This window comes from Maylandia zebra, linkage group LG10 (genome assembly GCF_041146795.1).
Source record: "Maylandia zebra isolate NMK-2024a linkage group LG10, Mzebra_GT3a, whole genome shotgun sequence".
NCBI lineage: Eukaryota > Metazoa > Chordata > Actinopteri > Cichliformes > Cichlidae > Maylandia > Maylandia zebra.
The window spans coordinates 7,141,918-7,167,442 of NC_135176.1; the positions used below are offsets into that span (position 1 = coordinate 7,141,918).

Genomic DNA, 25,525 nt, shown 5'->3' on the forward strand with positions numbered 1-25,525 from the left:
ATGTGAATAATTTTAAAATCTTAGCTCAAACGGCTGCAAAATCTGTTTGCCCAGCACGGGGATATTGAGTTCTTTAAGATAAAGCCATAAACATGTTTGTCTGAGTCTTCTATCAAAAGTTACAGCGATTTATATGAAGTTGTTCAAAAGCGCTTTATTTCGCCAAGACAATGCGTTTCTCACTGTTACATGCATTTGAATGGGAAACTCGCCTGAAACAAAGTATAGGTTTTCATTATGTGAATAATTTTAAAATCTTAGCTCAAACGGCTGCAAAACCTGTTTGCCCAGCACGGGGATATTGAGTTCTATAAGATAAAGCCATAAACATGTGTTTCTGAGTCTTCTATCAAAAGTTACAGCGATTTATATGAAGTTGTACGAAAACGCTTTATTTCGCCAAGACAATGCGTTTCTCACTGTTACATGCATTTGAATGGGAAACTCGCCTGAAACAAAGTATAGGTTTTCATTATGTGAATAATTTTAAAATCTTAGCTCAAACGGCTGCAAAACCTGTTTGCCCAGCACGGTGATATTGAGTTCTATAAGATAAAGCCATAAACATGTTTGTCTGAGTCTTCTATCAAAAGTTACAGCGATTTATATGAAGTTGTTCAAAAGCGCTTTATTTCGCCAAGACAATGCGTTTCTCACTGTTACATGCATTTGAATGGGACACTCGCCTGAAACAAAGTATAGGTTTTAATTATGTGAATAATTTTAAAATCTTAGCTCAAACGGCTGCAAAACCTGTTTGCCCAGCACGGGGATATTGAGTTCTATAAGATAAAGCCATAAACATGTGTTTCTGAGTCTTCTATCAAAAGTTACAGCGATTTATATGAAGTTGTACGAAAACGCTTTATTTCGCCAAGACAATGCGTTTCTCACTGTTACATGCATTTGAATGGGAAACTCGCCTGAAACAAAGTATAGGTTTTCATTATGTGAATAATTTTAAAATCTTAGCTCAAACGGCTGCAAAACCTGTTTGCCCAGCACGGTGATATTGAGTTCTATAAGATAAAGCCATAAACATGTTTGTCTGAGTCTTCTATCAAAAGTTACAGCGATTTATATGAAGTTGTTCAAAAGCGCTTTATTTCGCCAAGACAATGCGTTTCTCACTGTTACATGCATTTGAATGGGAAACTCGCCTGAAACAAAGTATAGGTTTTCATTATGTGAATAATTTTAAAATCTTAGCTCAAACGGCTGCAAAACCTGTTTGCCCAGCACGGGGATATTGAGTTCTTTAAGATAAAGCCATAAACATGTTTGTCTGAGTCTTCTATCAAAAGTTACAGCGATTTATATGAAGTTGTACGAAAATGCTTTCTTTCGCCAAGACAGTGTGTTTCTCACTGTTACATGCATTTGAATGGGAAACTCGCCTGAAACAAAGTATAGGTTTTCATTATGTGAATAATTTTAAAATCTTAGCTCAAACGGCTGCAAAACCTGTTTGCCCAGCACGGGGATATTGAGTTCTATAAGATAAAGCCATAAACATGTGTTTCTGAGTCTTCTATCAAAAGTTACAGCGATTTATATGAAGTTGTACGAAAACGCTTTCTTTCGCCAAGACAATGCGTTTCTCACTGTTACATGCATTTGAATGGGAAACTCGCCTGAAACAAAGTATAGGTTTTCATTATGTGAATAATTTTAAAATCTTAGCTCAAACGGCTGCAAAACCTGTTTGCCCAGCACGGGGATATTGAGTTCTATAAGATAAAGCCATAAACATGTGTTTCTGAGTCTTCTATCAAAAGTTACAGCGATTTATATGAAGTTGTACGAAAACGCTTTATTTCGCCAAGACAATGCGTTTCTCACTGTTACATGCATTTGAATGGGAAACTCGCCTGAAACAAAGTATAGGTTTTCATTATGTGAATAATTTTAAAATCTTAGCTCAAACGGCTGCAAAATCTGTTTGCCCAGCACGGGGATATTGAGTTCTATAAGATAAAGCCATAAACATGTTTGTCTGAGTCTTCTATCAAAAGTTACAGCGATTTATATGAAGTTGTTCAAAAGCGCTTTATTTCGCCAAGACAATGCGTTTCTCACTGTTACATGCATTTGAATGGGAAACTCGCCTGAAACAAAGTATAGGTTTTCATTATGTGAATAATTTTAAAATCTTAGCTCAAACGGCTGCAAAACCTGTTTGCCCAGCACGGGGATATTGAGTTCTTTAAGATAAAGCCATAAACATGTTTGTCTGAGTCTTCTATCAAAAGTTACAGCGATTTATATGAAGTTGTACGAAAATGCTTTCTTTCGCCAAGACAGTGTGTTTCTCACTGTTACATGCATTTGAATGGGAAACTCGCCTGAAACAAAGTATAGGTTTTCATTATGTGAATAATTTTAAAATCTTAGCTCAAACGGCTGCAAAACCTGTTTGCCCAGCACGGGGATATTGAGTTCTATAAGATAAAGCCATAAACATGTGTTTCTGAGTCTTCTATCAAAAGTTACAGCGATTTATATGAAGTTGTACAAAAACGCTTTATTTCGCCAAGACAATGCGTTTCTCACTGTTACATGCATTTGAATGGGAAACTCGCCTGAAACAAAGTATAGGTTTTCATTATGTGAATAATTTTAAAATCTTAGCTCAAACGGCTGCAAAACCTGTTTGCCCAGCACGGTGATATTGAGTTCTATAAGATAAAGCCATAAACATGTTTGTCTGAGTCTTCTATCAAAAGTTACAGCGATTTATATGAAGTTGTTCAAAAGCGCTTTATTTCGCCAAGACAATGCGTTTCTCACTGTTACATGCATTTGAATGGGAAACTCGCCTGAAACAAAGTATAGGTTTTCATTATGTGAATAATTTTAAAATCTTAGCTCAAACGGCTGCAAAATCTGTTTGCCCAGCACGGGGATATTGAGTTCTTTAAGATAAAGCCATAAACATGTTTGTCTGAGTCTTCTATCAAAAGTTACAGCGATTTATATGAAGTTGTTCAAAAGCGCTTTATTTCGCCAAGACAATGCGTTTCTCACTGTTACATGCATTTGAATGGGAAACTCGCCTGAAACAAAGTATAGGTTTTCATTATGTGAATAATTTTAAAATCTTAGCTCAAACGGCTGCAAAACCTGTTTGCCCAGCACGGGGATATTGAGTTCTATAAGATAAAGCCATAAACATGTGTTTCTGAGTCTTCTATCAAAAGTTACAGCGATTTATATGAAGTTGTACAAAAATGCTTTCTTTCGCCAAGACAGTGTGTTTCTCACTGTTACATGCATTTGAATGGGAAACTCGCCTGAAACAAAGTATAGGTTTTCATTATGTGAATAATTTTAAAATCTTAGCTCAAACGGCTGCAAAACCTGTTTGCCCAGCACGGGGATATTGAGTTCTATAAGATAAAGCCATAAACATGTTTGTCTGAGTCTTCTATCAAAAGTTACAGCGATTTATATGAAGTTGTTCAAAAGCGCTTTATTTCGCCAAGACAATGCGTTTCTCACTGTTACATGCATTTGAATGGGAAACTCGCCTGAAACAAAGTATAGGTTTTCATTATGTGAATAATTTTAAAATCTTAGCTCAAACGGCTGCAAAACCTGTTTGCCCAGCACGGGGATATTGAGTTCTATAAGATAAAGCCATAAACATGTGTTTCTGAGTCTTCTATCAAAAGTTACAGCGATTTATATGAAGTTGTACGAAAACGCTTTATTTCGCCAAGACAATGCGTTTCTCACTGTTACATGCATTTGAATGGGAAACTCGCCTGAAACAAAGTATAGGTTTTCATTATGTGAATAATTTAAAATCTTAGCTCAAACGGCTGCAAAATCTGTTTGCCCAGCACGGGGATATTGAGTTCTTTAAGATAAAGCCATAAACATGTTTGTCTGAGTCTTCTATCAAAAGTTACAGCGATTTATATGAAGTTGTTCAAAAGCGCTTTATTTCGCCAAGACAATGCGTTTCTCACTGTTACATGCATTTGAATGGGAAACTCGCCTGAAACAAAGTATAGGTTTTCATTATGTGAATAATTTTAAAATCTTAGCTCAAACGGCTGCAAAACCTGTTTGCCCAGCACGGGGATATTGAGTTCTATAAGATAAAGCCATAAACATGTGTTTCTGAGTCTTCTATCAAAAGTTACAGCGATTTATATGAAGTTGTACGAAAACGCTTTATTTCGCCAAGACAATGCGTTTCTCACTGTTACATGCATTTGAATGGGAAACTCGCCTGAAACAAAGTATAGGTTTTCATTATGTGAATAATTTTAAAATCTTAGCTCAAACGGCTGCAAAACCTGTTTGCCCAGCACGGGGATATTGAGTTCTATAAGATAAAGCCATAAACATGTTTGTCTGAGTCTTCTATCAAAAGTTACAGCGATTTATATGAAGTTGTTCAAAAGCGCTTTATTTCGCCAAGACAATGCGTTTCTCACTGTTACATGCATTTGAATGGGAAACTCGCCTGAAACAAAGTATAGGTTTTCATTATGTGAATAATTTTAAAATCTTAGCTCAAACGGCTGCAAAACCTGTTTGCCCAGCACGGTGATATTGAGTTCTATAAGATAAAGCCATAAACATGTTTGTCTGAGTCTTCTATCAAAAGTTACAGCGATTTATATGTTGTTGTTCAAAAGCGCTTTATTTCGCCAAGACAATGCGTTTCTCACTGTTACATGCATTTGAATGGGAAACTCGCCTGAAACAAAGTATAGGTTTTCATTATGTGAATAATTTTAAAATCTTAGCTCAAACGGCTGCAAAACCTGTTTGCCCAGCACGGTGATATTGAGTTCTATAAGATAAAGCCATAAACATGTTTGTCTGAGTCTTCTATCAAAAGTTACAGCGATTTATATGAAGTTGTTCAAAAGCGCTTTATTTCGCCAAGACAATGCGTTTCTCACTGTTACATGCATTTGAATGGGAAACTCGCCTGAAACAAAGTATAGGTTTTCATTATGTGAATAATTTTAAAATCTTAGCTCAAACGGCTGCAAAACCTGTTTGCCCAGCACGGGGATATTGAGTTCTATAAGATAAAGCCATAAACATGTTTGTCTGAGTCTTCTATCAAAAGTTACAGCGATTTATATGAAGTTGTACGAAAACGCTTTATTTCGCCAAGACAATGCGTTTCTCACTGTTACATGCATTTGAATGGGAAACTCGCCTGAAACAAAGTATAGGTTTTCATTATGTGAATAATTTTAAAATCTTAGCTCAAACGGCTGCAAAATCTGTTTGCCCAGCACGGGGATATTGAGTTCTATAAGATAAAGCCATAAACATGTGTTTCTGAGTCTTCTATCAAAAGTTACAGCGATTTATATGAAGTTGTACGAAAACGCTTTATTTCGCCAAGACAATGCGTTTCTCACTGTTACATGCATTTGAATGGGAAACTCGCCTGAAACAAAGTATAGGTTTTCATTATGTGAATAATTTTAAAATCTTAGCTCAAACGGCTGCAAAATCTGTTTGCCCAGCACGGGGATATTGAGTTCTTTAAGATAAAGCCATAAACATGTTTGTCTGAGTCTTCTATCAAAAGTTACAGCGATTTATATGAAGTTGTACGAAAATGCTTTCTTTCGCCAAGACAGTGTGTTTCTCACTGTTACATGCATTTGAATGGGAAACTCGCCTGAAACAAAGTATAGGTTTTCATTATGTGAATAATTTTTAAATCTTAGCTCAAACGGCTGCAAAACCTGTTTGCCCAGCACGGGGATATTGAGTTCTATAAGATAAAGCCATAAACATGTGTTTCTGAGTCTTCTATCAAAAGTTACAGCGATTTATATGAAGTTGTACGAAAATGCTTTCTTTCGCCAAGACAGTGTGTTTCTCACTGTTACATGCATTTGAATGGGAAACTCGCCTGAAACAAAGTATAGGTTTTCATTATGTGAATAATTTTAAAATCTTAGCTCAAACGGCTGCAAAACCTGTTTGCCCAGCACGGGGATATTGAGTTCTATAAGATAAAGCCATAAACATGTGTTTCTGAGTCTTCTATCAAAAGTTACAGCGATTTATATGAAGTTGTACGAAAACGCTTTATTTCGCCAAGACAATGCGTTTCTCACGGTTACATGCATTTGAATGGGAAACTCGCCTGAAACAAAGTATAGGTTTTCATTATGTGAATAATTTTAAAATCTTAGCTCAAACGGCTGCAAAATCTGTTTGCCCAGCACGGGGATATTGAGTTCTATAAGATAAAGCCATAAACATGTGTTTCTGAGTCTTCTATCAAAAGTTACAGCGATTTATATGAAGTTGTACGAAAACGCTTTATTTCGCCAAGACAATGCGTTTCTCACTGTTACATGCATTTGAATGGGAAACTCGCCTGAAACAAAGTATAGGTTTTCATTATGTGAATAATTTTAAAATCTTAGCTCAAACGGCTGCAAAATCTGTTTGCCCAGCACGGGGATATTGAGTTCTTTAAGATAAAGCCATAAACATGTTTGTCTGAGTCTTCTATCAAAAGTTACAGCGATTTATATGAAGTTGTACGAAAATGCTTTCTTTCGCCAAGACAGTGTGTTTCTCACTGTTACATGCATTTGAATGGGAAACTCGCCTGAAACAAAGTATAGGTTTTCATTATGTGAATAATTTTTAAATCTTAGCTCAAACGGCTGCAAAACCTGTTTGCCCAGCACGGGGATATTGAGTTCTATAAGATAAAGCCATAAACATGTGTTTCTGAGTCTTCTATCAAAAGTTACAGCGATTTATATGAAGTTGTACGAAAACGCTTTATTTCGCCAAGACAATGCGTTTCTCACGGTTACATGCATTTGAATGGGAAACTCGCCTGAAACAAAGTATAGGTTTTCATTATGTGAATAATTTTAAAATCTTAGCTCAAACGGCTGCAAAACCTGTTTGCCCAGCACGGGGATATTGAGTTCTATAAGATAAAGCCATAAACATGTGTTTCTGAGTCTTCTATCAAAAGTTACAGCGATTTATATGAAGTTGTACGAAAATGCTTTCTTTCGCCAAGACAGTGTGTTTCTCACTGTTACATGCATTTGAATGGGAAACTCGCCTGAAACAAAGTATAGGTTTTCATTATGTGAATAATTTTAAAATCTTAGCTCAAACGGCTGCAAAACCTGTTTGCCCAGCACGGGGATATTGAGTTCTATAAGATAAAGCCATAAACATGTTTGTCTGAGTCTTCTATCAAAAGTTACAGCGATTTATATGAAGTTGTACGAAAACGCTTTATTTCGCCAAGACAATGCGTTTCTCACTGTTACATGCATTTGAATGGGAAACTCGCCTGAAACAAAGTATAGGTTTTCATTATGTGAATAATTTTAAAATCTTAGCTCAAACGGCTGCAAAACCTGTTTGCCCAGCACGGGGATATTGAGTTCTATAAGATAAAGCCATAAACATGTTTGTCTGAGTCTTCTATCAAAAGTTACAGCGATTTATATGAAGTTGTTCAAAAGCGCTTTATTTCGCCAAGACAATGCGTTTCTCACTGTTACATGCATTTGAATGGGAAACTCGCCCGAGACAAAGTATAGGTTTTCATTATGTGAATAATTTTAAAATCTTAGCTCAAACAGCTGCAAAACCTGTTTGCCCAGCACGGGGATATTGAGTTCTATAAGATAAAGCCATAAACATGTGTTTCTGAGTCTTCTATCAAAAGTTACAGCGATTTATATGAAGTTGTACGAAAACGCTTTATTTCGCCAAGACAATGCGTTTCTCACTGTTACATGCATTTGAATGGGAAACTCGCCTGAAACAAAGTATAGGTTTTCATTATGTGAATAATTTTTAAATCTTAGCTCAAACGGCTGCAAAACCTGTTTGCCCAGCACGGGGATATTGAGTTCTATAAGATAAAGCCATAAACATGTTTGTCTGAGTCTTCTATCAAAAGTTACAGCGATTTATATGAAGTTGTTCAAAAGCGCTTTATTTCGCCAAGACAATGCGTTTCTCACTGTTACATGCATTTGAATGGGAAACTCGCCTGAAACAAAGTATAGGTTTTCATTATGTGAATAATTTTAAAATCTTAGCTCAAACGGCTGCAAAACCTGTTTGCCCAGCACGGGGATATTGAGTTCTATAAGATAAAGCCATAAACATGTGTTTCTGAGTCTTCTATCAAAAGTTACAGCGATTTATATGAAGTTGTACGAAAACGCTTTATTTCGCCAAGACAATGCGTTTCTCACTGTTACATGCATTTGAATGGGAAACTCGCCTGAAACAAAGTATAGGTTTTCATTATGTGAATAATTTTAAAATCTTAGCTCAAACGGCTGCAAAACCTGTTTGCCCAGCACGGGGATATTGAGTTCTATAAGATAAAGCCATAAACATGTTTGTCTGAGTCTTCTATCAAAAGTTACAGCGATTTATATGAAGTTGTTCAAAAGCGCTTTATTTCGCCAAGACAATGCGTTTCTCACTGTTACATGCATTTGAATGGGAAACTCGCCTGAAACAAAGTATAGGCTTTCATTATGTGAATAATTTTAAAATCTTAGCTCAAACGGCTGAAAAACCTGTTTGCCCAGCATGGGGATATTGAGTTCTATAAGATAAAGCCATAAACATGTTTGTCTGAGTCTTCTATCAAAAGTTACAGCGATTTATATGAAGTTGTACGAAAACGCTTTATTTCGCCAAGACAATGCGTTTCTCACTGTTACATGCATTTGAATGGGAAACTCGCCTGAAACAAAGTATAGGTTTTCATTATGTGAATAATTTTAAAATCTTAGCTCAAACGGCTGCAAAACCTGTTTGCCCAGCACGGGGATATTGAGTTCTATAAGATAAAGCCATAAACATGTGTTTCTGAGTCTTCTATCAAAAGTTACAGCGATTTATATGAAGTTGTACGAAAACGCTTTATTTCGCCAAGACAATGCGTTTCTCACTGTTACATGCATTTGAATGGGAAACTCGCCTGAAACAAAGTATAGGTTTTCATTATGTGAATAATTTTAAAATCTTAGCTCAAACGGCTGCAAAACCTGTTTGCCCAGCACGGGGATATTGAGTTCTATAAGATAAAGCCATAAACATGTTTGTCTGAGTCTTCTAGCAAAAGTTACAGCGATTTATATGAAGTTGTTCAAAAGCGCTTTATTTTGCCAAGACAATGCGTTTCTCACTGTTACATGCATTTGAATGGGAAACTCGCCTGAAACAAAGTATAGGTTTTCATTATGTGAATAATTTTAAAATCTTAGCTCAAACGGCTGCAAAACCTGTTTGCCCAGCACGGGGATATTGAGTTCTATAAGATAAAGCCATAAACATGTGTTTCTGAGTCTTCTATCAAAAGTTACAGCGATTTATATGAAGTTGTACGAAAACGCTTTATTTCGCCAAGACAATGCGTTTCTCACTGTTACATGCATTTGAATGGGAAACTCGCCTGAAACAAAGTATAGGTTTTCATTATGTGAATAATTTTAAAATCTTAGCTCAAACGGCTGCAAAATCTGTTTGCCCAGCACGGGGATATTGAGTTCTTTAAGATAAAGCCATAAACATGTTTGTCTGAGTCTTCTATCAAAAGTTACAGCGATTTATATGAAGTTGTACGAAAATGCTTTCTTTCGCCAAGACAGTGTGTTTCTCACTGTTACATGCATTTGAATGGGAAACTCGCCTGAAACAAAGTATAGGTTTTCATTATGTGAATAATTTTAAAATCTTAGCTCAAACGGCTGCAAAACCTGTTTGCCCAGCACGGGGATATTGAGTTCTATAAGATAAAGCCATAAACATGTTTGTCTGAGTCTTCTAGCAAAAGTTACAGCGATTTATATGAAGTTGTTCAAAAGCGCTTTATTTCGCCAAGACAATGCGTTTCTCACTGTTACATGCATTTGAATGGGAAACTCGCCTGAAACAAAGTATAGGTTTTCATTATGTGAATAATTTTAAAATCTTAGCTCAAACGGCTGCAAAACCTGTTTGCCCAGCACGGGGATATTGAGTTCTATAAGATAAAGCCATAAACATGTGTTTCTGAGTCTTCTATCAAAAGTTACAGCGATTTATATGAAGTTGTACGAAAACGCTTTATTTCGCCAAGACAATGCGTTTCTCACTGTTACATGCATTTGAATGGGAAACTCGCCTGAAACAAAGTATAGGTTTTCATTATGTGAATAATTTTAAAATCTTAGCTCAAACGGCTGCAAAATCTGTTTGCCCAGCACGGGGATATTGAGTTCTTTAAGATAAAGCCATAAACATGTTTGTCTGAGTCTTCTATCAAAAGTTACAGCGATTTATATGAAGTTGTACGAAAATGCTTTCTTTCGCCAAGACAGTGTGTTTCTCACTGTTACATGCATTTGAATGGGAAACTCGCCTGAAACAAAGTATAGGTTTTCATTATGTGAATAATTTTAAAATCTTAGCTCAAACGGCTGCAAAACCTGTTTGCCCAGCACGGGGATATTGAGTTCTATAACATAAAGCCATAAACATGTGTTTCTGAGTCTTCTATCAAAAGTTACAGCGATTTATATGAAGTTGTACGAAAACGCTTTATTTCGCCGAGACAATGCGTTTCTCACTGTTACATGCATTTGAATGGGAAACTCGCCTGAAACAAAGTATAGGTTTTCATTATGTGAATAATTTTAAAATCTTAGCTCAAACGGCTGCAAAACCTGTTTGCCCAGCACGGGGATATTGAGTTCTATAAGATAAAGCCATAAACATGTTTGTCTGAGTCTTCTATCAAAAGTTACAGCGATTTATATGAAGTTGTTCAAAAGCGCTTTATTTCGCCAAGACAATGCGTTTCTCACTGTTACATGCATTTGAATGGGAAACTCGCCTGAAACAAAGTATAGGTTTTCATTATGTGAATAATTTTAAAATCTTAGCTCAAACGGCTGCAAAACCTGTTTGCCCAGCACGGGGATATTGAGTTCTATAAGATAAAGCCATAAACATGTGTTTCTGAGTCTTCTATCAAAAGTTACAGCGATTTATATGAAGTTGTACGAAAACGCTTTATTTCGCCAAGACAATGCGTTTCTCACTGTTACATGCATTTGAATGGGAAACTCGCCTGAAACAAAGTATAGGTTTTCATTATGTGAATAATTTTAAAATCTTAGCTCAAACGGCTGCAAAATCTGTTTGCCCAGCACGGGGATATTGAGTTCTTTAAGATAAAGCCATAAACATGTTTGTCTGAGTCTTCTATCAAAAGTTACAGCGATTTATATGAAGTTGTACGAAAATGCTTTCTTTCGCCAAGACAGTGTGTTTCTCACTGTTACATGCATTTGAATGGGAAACTCGCCTGAAACAAAGTATAGGTTTTCATTATGTGAATAATTTTAAAATCTTAGCTCAAACGGCTGCAAAACCTGTTTGCCCAGCACGGGGATATTGAGTTCTATAAGATAAAGCCATAAACATGTGTTTCTGAGTCTTCTATCAAAAGTTACAGCGATTTATATGAAGTTGTACAAAAATGCTTTCTTTCGCCAAGACAATGCGTTTCTCACTGTTACATGCATTTGAATGGGAAACTCGCCTGAAACAAAGTATAGGTTTTCATTATGTGAATAATTTTAAAATCTTAGCTCAAACGGCTGCAAAACTTGCTTGCCCAGCACGGGGATATTGAGTTCTATAAGATAAAGCCATAAACATGTGTTTCTGAGTCTTCTATCAAAAGTTACAGCGATTTATATGAAGTTGTACGAAAACGCTTTATTTCGCCAAGACAGTGCGTTTCTCACTGTTACATGCATTTGAATGGGAAACTCGCCTGAAACAAAGTATAGGTTTTCATTATGTGAATAATTTTAAAATCTTAGCTCAAACGGCTGCAAAACCTGTTTGCCCAGCACGGGGATATTGAGTTCTATAAGATAAAGCCATAAACATGTGTTTCTGAGTCTTCTATCAAAAGTTACAGCGATTTATATGAAGTTGTACGAAAACGCTTTATTTCGCCAAGACAATGCGTTTCTCACTGTTACATGCATTTGAATGGGAAACTCGCCTGAAACAAAGTATAGGTTTTCATTATGTGAATAATTTTAAAATCTTAGCTCAAACGGCTGCAAAACCTGTTTGCCCAGCACGGGGATATTGAGTTCTATAAGATAAAGCCATAAACATGTTTGTCTGAGTCTTCTATCAAAAGTTACAGCGATTTATATGAAGTTGTTCAAAAGCGCTTTATTTCGCCAAGACAATGCGTTTCTCACTGTTACATGCATTTGAATGGGAAACTCGCCTGAAACAAAGTATAGGCTTTCATTATGTGAATAATTTTAAAATCTTAGCTCAAAGGCTGAAAAACCTGTTTGCCCAGCACGGGGATATTGAGTTCTATAAGATAAAGCCATAAACATGTTTGTCTGAGTCTTCTATCAAAAGTTACAGCGATTTATATGAAGTTGTACGAAAACGCTTTATTTCGCCAAGACAATGCGTTTCTCACTGTTACATGCATTTGAATGGGAAACTCGCCTGAAACAAAGTATAGGTTTTCATTATGTGAATAATTTTAAAATCTTAGCTCAAACGGCTGCAAAACCTGTTTGCCCAGCACGGGGATATTGAGTTCTATAAGATAAAGCCATAAACATGTGTTTCTGAGTCTTCTATCAAAAGTTACAGCGATTTATATGAAGTTGTACGAAAACGCTTTATTTCGCCAAGACAATGCGTTTCTCACTGTTACATGCATTTGAATGGGAAACTCGCCTGAAACAAAGTATAGGTTTTCATTATGTGAATAATTTTAAAATCTTAGCTCAAACGGCTGCAAAACCTGTTTGCCCAGCACGGGGATATTGAGTTCTATAAGATAAAGCCATAAACATGTTTGTCTGAGTCTTCTATCAAAAGTTACAGCGATTTATATGAAGTTGTTCAAAAGCGCTTTATTTCGCCAAGACAATGCGTTTCTCACTGTTACATGCATTTGAATGGGAAACTCGCCTGAAACAAAGTATAGGCTTTCATTATGTGAATAATTTTAAAATCTTAGCTCAAAGGCTGAAAAACCTGTTTGCCCAGCACGGGGATATTGAGTTCTATAAGATAAAGCCATAAACATGTTTGTCTGAGTCTTCTATCAAAAGTTACAGCGATTTATATGAAGTTGTACGAAAACGCTTTATTTCGCCAAGACAATGCGTTTCTCACTGTTACATGCATTTGAATGGGAAACTCGCCTGAAACAAAGTATAGGTTTTCATTATGTGAATAATTTTAAAATCTTAGCTCAAACGGCTGCAAAATCTGTTTGCCCAGCACGGGGATATTGAGTTCTATAAGATAAAGCCATAAACATGTGTTTCTGAGTCTTCTATCAAAAGTTACAGCGATTTATATGAAGTTGTACGAAAACGCTTTATTTCGCCAAGACAATGCGTTTCTCACTGTTACATGCATTTGAATGGGAAACTCGCCTGAAACAAAGTATAGGTTTTCATTATGTGAATAATTTTAAAATCTTAGCTCAAACGGCTGCAAAACCTGTTTGCCCAGCACGGGGATATTGAGTTCTATAAGATAAAGCCATAAACATGTTTGTCTGAGTCTTCTATCAAAAGTTACAGCGATTTATATGAAGTTGTTCAAAAGCGCTTTATTTCGCCAAGACAATGCGTTTCTCACTGTTACATGCATTTGAATGGGAAACTCGCCTGAAACAAAGTATAGGTTTTCATTATGTGAATAATTTTAAAATCTTAGCTCAAACGGCTGCAAAACCTGTTTGCCCAGCACGGGGATATTGAGTTCTATAAGATAAAGCCATAAACATGTTTGTCTGAGTCTTCTATCAAAAGTTACAGCGATTTATATGAAGTTGTACGAAAACGCTTTATTTCGCCAAGACAATGCGTTTCTCACTGTTACATGCATTTGAATGGGAAACTCGCCTGAAACAAAGTATAGGTTTTCATTATGTGAATAATTTTAAAATCTTAGCTCAAACGGCTGCAAAACCTGTTTGCCCAGCACGGGGATATTGAGTTCTATAAGATAAAGCCATAAACATGTTTGTCTGAGTCTTCTATCAAAAGTTACAGCGATTTATATGAAGTTGTACAAAAATGCTTTCTTTCGGCCAAGACAGTGTGTTTCTCACTGTTACATGCATTTGAATGGGAAACTCGCCTGAAACAAAGTATAGGTTTTCATTATGTGAATAATTTTAAAATCTTAGCTCAAACGGCTGCAAAACCTGTTTGCCCAGCACGGGGATATTGAGTTCTATAAGATAAAGCCATAAACATGTTTGTCTGAGTCTTCTATCAAAAGTTACAGCGATTTATATGAAGTTGTTCAAAAACGCTTTATTTCGCCAAGACAATGCGTTTCTCACTGTTACATGCATTTGAATGGGAAACTCGACCGAAACAAAGTATAGGTTTTCATTATGTGAATAATTTTAAAAGTTACAGCTATTTATATAAAGTTGTACAAAAACGCTTTATTTTGTCAAGACCGTGGGTTTTAGAGTCTTCATCATTAAATCTCTGGTTGCTTCATTTTTCTATCCTATATCAGATATTTTAAAGGTTAGCTTAGGTAAAGTTCCATTCTCATGGTGAGGCAAAGTGCTTTATGTGTGTGTGTGCGTGTCATGAACGGCTATAAAAGGCCTATAATTAAAGAACAAAGCGGGGTTTGAGTTCGAGTTGCGGCAGACTGTCACTACTTGTAAATGGAACGCAGCCTTCCTATGGCGGACAGCTAATAACAGGAATCGGACGCGGTCCAGCCAAGTCCACAGCAACCACCATAGCAACCGCCTAGCATGACCTTAAAAACATATTCTGTCTTCATAACTATCAAAATCGTGAAATGATTTGCAAAGTGTGAAAGTGTTACAGCTGCAGAGAGCTATGGCGGTATCTATGGAAGCTGTTTACATAGCTAATAATATACGATGTAACCATGGAGACAGTCAGTCACGTTTTCTACAGTGAATAAGGTGATTGAGTGCACAGCGTCCACACTCTGCAGGGGGTAAAGACATTACTTCAATATTATTTTATATTGATATATATTTGCCTTCTGTTGACCATCACCTCAGGTTCACCATTATAGTTTCAGCATACAAATGCACACTGTCTAAACACATTCAAAAACTCATGTCTCAGAGATAAGCACAGCTGTTCATGTTTGTCATTAGAGTTTTATTTGTAAGAAAATTATGAACTTCATATTGTGCATTAAATAAAAGAACATTTCACAACTCTGAGTCAACAGAAACAGGTAACAGAAATGTCTCTAATGTGTACAGTGTAGTGTAAGCATTAAAAGATCATAAAGGAAAAACTAACATTTATGTGAAACTAATTGTAATAAAAAATGAGCAGGTGCTTTATAGATTTAAAAGAAAGAATCTGAAAACAACACTTTTTTGGTCTAAGTGATCAAAGTAGAAAACAGAACTGATGTTCAAGAACAAACCGTAGCTGCACTAATATTACACATCTCGATCGTTGTACTGAACAGACATGTTGCTTTTAAAACCACATGCAGTGTGTGACCATGACTGTTCACTGAGACCATGAACGCCACTTCGCTGAAGCATTCTTCTTCTTCTTCTTGCCATTAAATTGGAAGCAGAAGCAGCACGAGCTGATTTGATCTACTGAAAGGAAAAAGCAGAACATCTGAGTTGAAACCAGTCAGCTGAAATCATTAAGACAGGAACAAATTCAATGCAGTGTCTCAAGTGGCTTAGCCTGTTACAACTGTTGATACAAGCTAAATACGGTTAACACACAGTGTCAGGGAGCTCCAGTGTGGGAACTAGTGGCTTTAGGTTTGTAGTCATTTAACTTTCATCCATTCATTCATTTAATTCAGGAGGAAGAAATGCCAGGTTGGTGCAGGCTGGTTACATGCATTTGGTCCCATGCTGTCTTTAATTAAATGACTTGGTTCATTTTATGGCTGGGCTGTATGTGGGGTTATATCATGTTATTTGGGCAGGAGTACCTGTCCCCTGTTAGACTTAGAAAGTTTCTCCATAAGTAGAGTTTCTAACTCTTCTAGCACATCTGTGGCTGACAGCTTTTTGGTGGCTCTTTTTACCCCACACTGGTTGTGAGTGTGTAAATAGCCCCACTAGTTATTTTGGGTTGCAGTTAACTAGGGGAGGAAGGGGTGGGTATGCCATGATTAGGTGAATAACAATTATATGTGATACATAAATTTCACAATGCATGCATATATCTCTATCAATTAAACCTGGCCTGAGGGCTGCCATTTTTTACATTCAGTTATTTCTCTTAGAAATGTTGGAACTAAATAATGAATGTGTTACAGTTAAAGTGAAACACTGGTCAGTGTAAATGGCTCATTGGGACACAGAAACCTTTAAATTAAACCTGATATCTAGTGTCAAACAATATCAAAGCTGTAAAAGATGTTTACATTCAGAATTTACAAAACTATGATTGTAAATAAATTCAAACAAGTGAGCTTTTCTCTTTGTGCTGAATATCAACACTGTGGTTTCTTAGACTGTAAGCTTTACTTTAGTGCAACCAGTTGCAGAAGCTGCCACTCCAAATGTCTTTTGATAACAAGAAAAAAATACCTTTTCAGTACACGGCCTGAAGTTCTTCTCCGAAATCTTCTGCAATCGGCTTTGTCTGCTGGTTTGAAGACAATAAACCATAAAAAAGATGATTTAGTCACTTTGTCTGTGTCATGCAGCTCGAATGTGTCGTGTAACGATGTTGAATAGCCGTCGTTATCCCTCTGCTGCGTCAGTAGGATTGTACTGTACAGCATCTCATTGATATGTGAGGAATGCTAATGTAACACGATAACAGACTTACATCATTAAAATATAAAGTGCAGGAGATATTTAGATATTTTTTATATCTATATTACATTTTATAGCTGACGGATATTACTAAATAGATAGAATTTACTAAATAGCTGGATGAACATGAAAAATATGTCTATAATAGCAAATGACCATGAGAGCCAGTAGAATTAATTCAGCTGGACACTCGAAAGACGTCCTTAAATGCTCTTTAAGTGGCAGAACAGATGAACAAACAGTTAATCGCTTACTTGAGATGAAATCTGCTCAGCTACTTTGAAAACAGCTTCTAACTGGTTCCTCCTTTAACAGGATGACTGCTCAGGGGTAAGGCCATCATGCAATCCAGCAACCTTTATGGTTCTGCTTTGATTCACCAGGAACTATTAGGGAAACCTTCCAGCGCCTCCTGTGAAAGACACAGGCATAAACACACAAACATTTATTAACATGTTCCACAGTGTTCCAGTTTGATTTTCTTATCCTGTGGACAACAACGTACATGGATGCAGGTTTATTGTTAACTTTTGTAAGGTTTATTTAATGAACATATCCAGCTGCAGCTCCACTGTGATCCTGAACTGGATAAGCACTTAAGAAAATGTGTCAATAAATGGACAAACATCAACTTACTATATTTATCCAAACAGACGGGACCAATAATGCTTCGCTGAGTTAGAGACTTTAACAGACTCTTCTATGTAAGAATGTCTCGTGCTGATATACCTGCAAACTTGACAACAAAGGTTTTTCAGACTACATGTAGCTGTCCTCTATGTCAGCTAACACATTTACATTTATGTCACACTTATTTCTGCTTTCCCATTTTATAATTATTACTTACATTTTGATTAGATACCTTGAGTTTGTAAATGATCAGATTACATACAATGTATCCAATTCAGGGTTGCGGGAGGATGAAGCCTATCCCAGCTGATACAGGACAAAGACAGGCTGCCAGTTTATTGCAGGGATAATACAATATGTGTAACAGAAAATCCACTTAAATGTTTGATATTTCTTATAATAATCATAATTATGACTATTATTTAAAGGTTTCTTCATAAATACATTTTGATTTTTTATAACCCCTAAAATATAAACCTGAGCTGTTTCAGATTCTGACCTCTGACCTCAGTGACCTGGCTGTGTCCTCACTGCAGCTCCCTCTTGGAAGTACGTCTGCTTCTTGTCTTCCCCCAGTGTTGACCGCCTGATATCAAGATATCACGTACTGTAACTGAGGAACAAAAAAGGACAAACACTTGCCTTCATTTAAAAGTACATTCATACAGAGATAATCTATGGAAACACACTAGTTCACAGTTTGGGAGGAACCAGTTCCTGTGAAACATTTCTGTATATGAACATCATGTGGAGAATGAATGAAATGAGTTCTTCAGGTGACTCAGCAGTCCCACACTGACAAATGAAATCTAGTTAAACTATTAAGCATATTTGCTCTTCTGAAATCTGTGTTAAACAACAACAAACATAAATTAGTAACAAAAACTACAGCTGAGTATAGGCTTTACAAACCACCAGCAGCCATAATGCTAAATTTTAATCTTCAAATGTTTCTGAGCTGTCTTCAACCTGCTTTTAGCACATTAAAGTCTCAATAAATAAAGTCAATGCAGACTCAATCCTAAATGTTCAGCACACAGAGACACAGAGGTACTGTTTAAAGTTTAGTGTTAACTTGAGTCACTGATCATTCACAGTATTACAGAGTCTGGCAGTCTTTGCATGATGTCCACGTCACTGTAAGTTTCTAGCTGACTCTCAGGTGTGCCAGCAGGAAAGAGTAATAATAACCTGCATCCTGAGGTTTGTCATGCAGGATTAAAGGAGCCAAGCTTTGTTCACACAGCTAGGATTGTATTTTACACTGACCCTGGGTCAGTATCAACTTCAAGAAGACAGCTGTAACTGTTGATAGAAGAATCACACACACATATTTATGGCTTTGCCTTATAGAATTCAGCATCTCAGTGCTCAGGAAATAGGTTTTGCAGCTGTTTGAGCTAAGATTTTCAAGTTATTCACAAATTAAAACCTATACTTTGTGTCGGGCAAGAACTAAATTCAAATGCATGTAACAGTGAGAAACGCGTTTCTCATCAACTTCATAGAGCTTGCTGTAACTTTTGATAGAAGACTCAGACAAACATATTCATGGCTTTATCTTATAGACTTCAATATCCCCCCAATGTGTGTGTGAGTCTTCTCTCAAAATTTACAGCTGTCTTTATGAAGTTTATGGAAAAACGCTTTATTTCACCACGTTAGTGCGTTTCACGCTATTACATGCATTTGAATGGAGTTCTCGCCCGACACAAAGTATAGGTTTTCAATTTGTGAATAACTTGAAAATCTTAGCTCAAACAGCTGCAAAACCTATTTCCTCAGCACGGAGATGCTGAATTCTATAAGGCAAAGCCATAAATATGTGTGTTTGAGTCCTCTATCAAAAGTTACAGCTGTCTTCATGAAGTTGATACTGACCCAGGGTCAGTGTAAAATACAAGTTATTCACATAATGAAAACTTATACTTTGTTTCGTGCAAGAACTCCATTCAAATGCATGTAATAGTCAGAAACGCACTGTCTCGGCGAAATGAAGCCTTTTTGTACAACTTCATGAAGTTAGCTGTAACTTTTGATAAAAGGCTCAAAGCAGAGGGATAACGACGGCTATTCAACATCGTTACACGACACATTCGAGCTGCATGACGCAGACAAAGTGACTAAATCATCTTTTTTGTGGTTTATTGTCTTCAAACCAGCAGACAAAGCCGATTGCAGAAGATGTCGGAGAAGAACTTCAGGCCGTGTACTGAAAAGGTATTTTTTTCTTGTTATCAAAAGACATTTGGAGTGGCAGCTTCTGCAACTGGTTGCACTAAAGTAAAGCTTACAGTCTAAGAAACCACAGTGTTGATATTCAGCACAAAGAGAAAAGCTCACTTGTTTGAATTTATTTACAATCATAGTTTTATAAATTCCGAATGTAAACATCTTTTACAGCTTTGATATTGTTTGACACTAGATATCAGGTTTAATTTAAAGGTTTCTGTGTCCCAATGAGCCATTTACACTGACCAGTGTTTCACTTTAACTGTAACACATTCATTATTTAGTTCCAACATTTCTAAGAGAAATAACTGAATGTAAAAAATGGCAGCCCTCAGGCCAGGTTTAATTGATAGAGATATATGCATGCATTGTGAAATTTATGTATCACATATAATTGTTATTCACCTAATCATGGCATACCCAGCCCTTCCTCCCTAGTTAACTGCAACCCAAAATAACTAGTGGGGCTATTTACACACTCACAACCAGTGTGGGGTAAAAAGAGCCACCAAAAAGCTGTCAGCCACAGATGTGCTAGAAGAGTTAGAAACTCTACTTATGGAGAAACTTTCTAAGTCTAACAGGGGACAGGTACTCCTGCCCAAATAACATGATATAACCCCACATACAGCCCAGCCATAAAATGAACCAAGTCATTTAATTAAAGACAGCATGGGACCAAATGCATGTAACCAGCCTGCACCAACCTGGCATTTCTTCCTCCTGAATTAAATGAATGAATGGATGAAAGTTAAATGACTACAAACCTAAAGCCACTAGTTCCCACACTGGAGCTCCCTGACACTGTGTGTTAACCGTATTTAGCTTGTATCAACAGTTGTAACAGGCTAAGCCACGTGAGACACTGCATTGAATTTGTTCCTGTCTTAATGATTTCAGCTGACTGGTTTCAACTCAGATGTTCTGCTTTTTCCTTTCAGTAGATCAAATCAGCTCATGCTGCTTCTGCTTCCAATTTAATGGCAAGAAGAAGAAGAAGAAGAATGCTTCAGCGAAGTGGCGTTCATGGTCTCAGTGAACAGTCATGGTCACACACTGCATGTGGTTTTAAAAGCAACATGTCTGTTCAGTACAACGATTGAGATGTGTAATATTAGTGCAGCTACGGTTTGTTCTTGAACATCAGTTCTGTTTTCTACTTTGATCACTTAGACCAAAAAAGTGTTGTTTTCAGATTCTTTCTTTTAAATCTATAAAGCACCTGCTCATTTTTTATTACAATTAGTTTCACATAAATGTTAGTTTTTCCTTTATGATCTTTTAATGCTTACACTACACTGTACACATTAGAGACATTTCTGTTACCTGTTTCTGTTGACTCAGAGTTGTGAAATGTTCTTTTATTTAATGCACAATATGAAGTTCATAATTTTCTTACAAATAAAACTCTAATGACAAACATGAACAGCTGTGCTTATTTCTGAGACATGAGTTTTTGAATGTGTTTAGACAGTGTGCATCTGTAATCTGAAACTGTAATGGTGAACCTGAGGTGATGGTCAACAGAAGGCTAATATATATCAATATAAAATAATATTGAAGTAATGTCTTTACCCCCTGCAGAGTGTGGACGCTGTGCACTCAATCACCTTATTCACTGTAGTAAACATGCACCGCTAGCTCAAGTGACTGACTGTCTCCATGGTTACATCGTATATTATTAGCTATGTAAACAGCTTCCATAGATACCGCCATAGCTCTCTGCAGCTGTAACACTTTCACACTTTGCAAATCATTTCACGATTTTGATAGTTATGAAGACAGAATATGTTTTTAAGGTCATGCTAGGCGGTTGCTATGGTGGTTGCTGTGGACTTGGCTGGACCGCGTCCGATTCCTGTTATTAGCTGTCCGCCGTAGGAAGGCTGCGTTCCATTTACAAGTAGTGACAGTCTGCCGCAACTCGAACTCAAACCCCGCTTTGTTCTTTAATTATAGGCCTTTTATAGCCGTTCATGACACGCACACACATAAAGCACTTTGCCTCACCATGAGAATGGAACTTTACCTAAGCTAACCTTTAAAATATCTGATATAGGATAGAAAAATGAAGCAACCAGAGATTTAATGATGAAGACTCTGGGTTCTGTAGTGACCTGAATGACTCTTTGCATACAATTTATTGAAGAGGACTTTAGAATGCACTTTACATTTAGACTGTTGCTGTTTAATTTTTTACATTGTTGCGGTGTTATGTCATGAATAAAGTTCACCTGCTGGGGGTTTGATGGATCAGATCATCATAATCAATGGGTCCTGAGGTGGGCGGGACTGTCTCTGGTGATGTCACCATGAAGGAACAGCATCTGGCACGTGTTGCTGAAACATCCCAGTACACTGGTGTAGTTTCCTCTCCAGCTGTTTGACATTTGACACTTCAACATTAAGGGGAAGAAGAAGAAACAGTGTTAGGTCAGGTGACCACATGGTTTCTAAAGTAACTGACAGGAAGTAACCAGGCCGTTAGAAATGGATGGCATGTGTTTAGAGTTACTGGAGTTGGGTAACTCTACTTACCAAAAGCAGAAGCACACAGATGAAGGATCAGATGCTGAATGTTGCAGCAGGAACGAGCAGGAAGCAGGAACATGCTCGTGCGGTGGTCATTCAGTGCTGCTCCGGCAGGTTAGACAGTCCAAGACTGATATACTGCCCATCTGAGAGTTTGAAAACACACATGCAAAGATTTATTTTGTATTACAGTCAAAGTTGGATGTTCATTTTTGTCCTTTAAAAATGTTTGTGTATTTGAAAGCGCTAACATTTAAGGATGACTTGGATCGTCTCCTTTAAAGGGGAGACAAGTGTATCCACTGATCCACGTCACTTTACCTGGATGATGACTCCTCTCCCCCTCACTCAGAAACGCTCCTAATATAACCAAGCAAATAAATAATATTGAAGATTTACTTACATCATTACAAAAACAGGAAAAACATCTCCCTTTGATTCTATTTCTCCATTCCTGCTGAACATCAGGCAACAAATATCTCAATAAATCACAGTAAAATGTAAAGCACATGTTTTCTCTGCTTTGTCTAACCTCTGCAGAGCCTGTCAAGAAAAACATATCTGTAAGCATAAAACAAATATACATTTCATAACACGTCACTGGACAAACCTCGGTCAGTTGATTTCCTCTGTGCAGTGCAGACGAACATCAGTCAGCAAGTCAAGGTGGTGAGATGGACTGGTGTCCTTTGTGACTCTGCTGGTTCTTCTGAGGAAATACCACCGTCTCTCCACACCGTCACCATCTGTGAGCACAAACTGCTGCTCTGCTCTGCCAGCATGTAGGAAATCACATATCACACACACAGGGGTGAAGAAACATTAGAACTCAACTTTGGATACTTTAGATCTAAACAGATCAAAGTAACTCTTAGCTTCAACAATCAGTGAACAGACAAACAATGATACCATACTGATTCTGTATGAATACAATATGGTATTTTCAATACAGGTGTCAAATTAATTTACTAAAACTAATACAGATATATGTATTTTTTTTTTGATAAATTCGTTTGCTAAATTATAAGAATATATATTTTTTCATTTAACAATTGCAACTGAAAGAAATTAAATATTGAACAAAAATATATTGTCACATTCTGAGCATGCTCAGCATGCTGACAGACTTGAAGTTGCTACAGATTTTAAGAAGTGATAATTATAGGGAAAAAACTTCTCTTTTTCATCCGTTTAATCAAACATTTGATGCCTTAGATGTCTCAGTCCTATAGCATTCTGCAACTACAACTAAGCTGAAGCTTGGATTTGGCTGCAGGTGCCCTGTACATCCTTCTCAACATGTGGGTACCATTTAATCACACTTCTTCCTGAGCTTTGCTTCGTCACAAGACCAAAGGTGGCATCCCGTGTCACGGTCATATCATCATCCAGAAGAAACATTTGAAGAAACATCATGGAGAAGAAACATTTACGCGCCTCCCGGTTTTGTTTTCTGATCCTGCAAAAAGACTGAGGACAACAAAGCCCAGAGAACACGAGATACACAACATCCAACATTCAGACTCAACAGCCTCCATAAATGAAGAGCACCAGGTTGGTTCAGTTATAGTAGATGTCATGGAATTTTTTTAATAAAGTCTGCAACACAGAAAGAGCTGTGATCATGCTATTTATTACTGTGCACAGGAGAGCAAACACACATCAAACATCACAGTTCAGTCATGTCAGCTCTGCCACTTCACGTGTCTCGCTATGAAACCTAACGGATCAATGGTTATGCTGTTTTGTGCCCTTGACGTTATCAGCACCTGTAAAGGGAGTTGTTTTCTCAAACTGCTGAAGTAAGTTCATCTAGTTTTAGAAACTTTCATTGAACAGTCTATAACAGTGTCACAACTAAGCATATGCATAAGCACTTAAATGCTTTAAATGAGAATAACATAAAATTTCTATTACAGGAGCTAGAGCCTGTCCCAGTAGTCATAGGTAGAGCACACCTGGACAGGTCACCAGTCTGTCAGAGGACTAACACAGATGCAGCCTGACTCAATCCTAAATGTTCAGCACACAGAGACACAGAGGTACCGTTTAAAGTTTAGTGTTAACTTGAGTCACTGATCATTTGCAGTATTACAGAGTCTGGCAGTCTTTGCATGATGTCCACGTCACTGTAAGTTTCTAGCTGACTCTCAGGTGTGACAGGTGTGCCAGCAGGAAAGCGTAATAATAGCCTGCATCCTGAGGTTTTTCATGCAGGATTAAAGGAGCCAGGCTTTGTTCACACAGCTAGGATTGTATTTTACACTGACCCTGGGTCAGTATAAGTATCATACAGTTTAAACGAAGCACTGAAACTTGCACATATTTATTACAGATGCACTGAAGCTAATCGAGATATTTGCTGTCAGTCTGTGGCTGCGATTAAACACTTTACTGGAAACTTTATTAACTAGTAACTTCGTCAGTCATGACAGAAGCTAATATTTCTGTGCTAACATCGTTTAAACAGTAACAGCTTTACTCCAATATAAGCTAACGTTTACACCGTAACTTTAAGCTAGCACCATAAAGACGGTAAAACACGTAATAACATCTACAAATGCATCTTAAAGCTGTTATATTAGCACTCGGTGTATTACTAACATAACCACATTAACATTATTGACACTGGCTGATTTTTAATAGTCATTCTATAAATGCTGTCCGTTTAAACGGTCTTACCTGTACACACATTGCAGCCAGAGTGGATTCTGGAGTCTTCCCACGCTCCTGTTAGTGATCCTCCATCTGGATGGATGATAACAACCTTCTGAACAATCTAGCAGGAGATGGTCCATATCTAGGGGATATGGACTGATAACAGCCGAAGCGGGTGAATAAAGTCACCCAGTCGCTAGCTGTGCGATTACCCAGCATACACCAGCACAATATTAGGCACAGCACCACCATAGACATTTTCAGTGGTTTTGAATGCAGGACATGGTTATCTTACCTTGTAAAATGCATGACAATAAAACAGCTAACCACCATAAAATGGTATTGTGTATGTATGTATGTGCATGTGTGTGTGTGTGTGTGAGAGAGAGAGAGAGAGAGAGAGAGAGAGAGAGAGAGAGAGAAAGAGAGGGGGGGGGGGAGAGATCAAAGGCCTGCGCTTATGTTTTTTCTTGATCAAGAGTGTGCCTCCTCTCTCTTATTGGATGTATGGTATAGCATGTTTATTCAGGTGCACCTTTGAAGTCTATGAGAATACTTTGCAGCCTGGTCTGAGTGGTCATTTCTGCACAGACACAATGAAGCGTGCAC

General features: G+C 37.2%; 1 long non-coding RNA gene across 5 annotated transcripts; it reads right to left on the bottom strand.

Annotated features, from left to right (window-relative positions):
• Positions 1–15,203: 15,203 nt before the first annotated feature.
• LOC112434534 (uncharacterized) lies at positions 15,204–24,437 on the bottom strand. 5 transcript variants are annotated; one of them, XR_013100491.1, is made up of 9 exons: positions 23,568–24,437; positions 22,869–23,025; positions 22,510–22,618; positions 22,265–22,404; positions 21,961–22,122; positions 17,994–18,107; positions 17,119–17,276; positions 16,634–16,691; positions 15,204–15,679 (listed from the first exon to the last, which is right to left on the bottom strand). It is a non-coding gene; the product is annotated as an uncharacterized LOC112434534 (long non-coding RNA). The 5 variants fall into 5 exon arrangements; XR_013100490.1 differs by having other exon boundaries at positions 22,580–22,618; positions 22,869–23,030; XR_013100493.1 differs by having other exon boundaries at positions 18,001–18,107; positions 22,869–23,030.
• Positions 24,438–25,525: the final 1,088 nt, after the last annotated feature.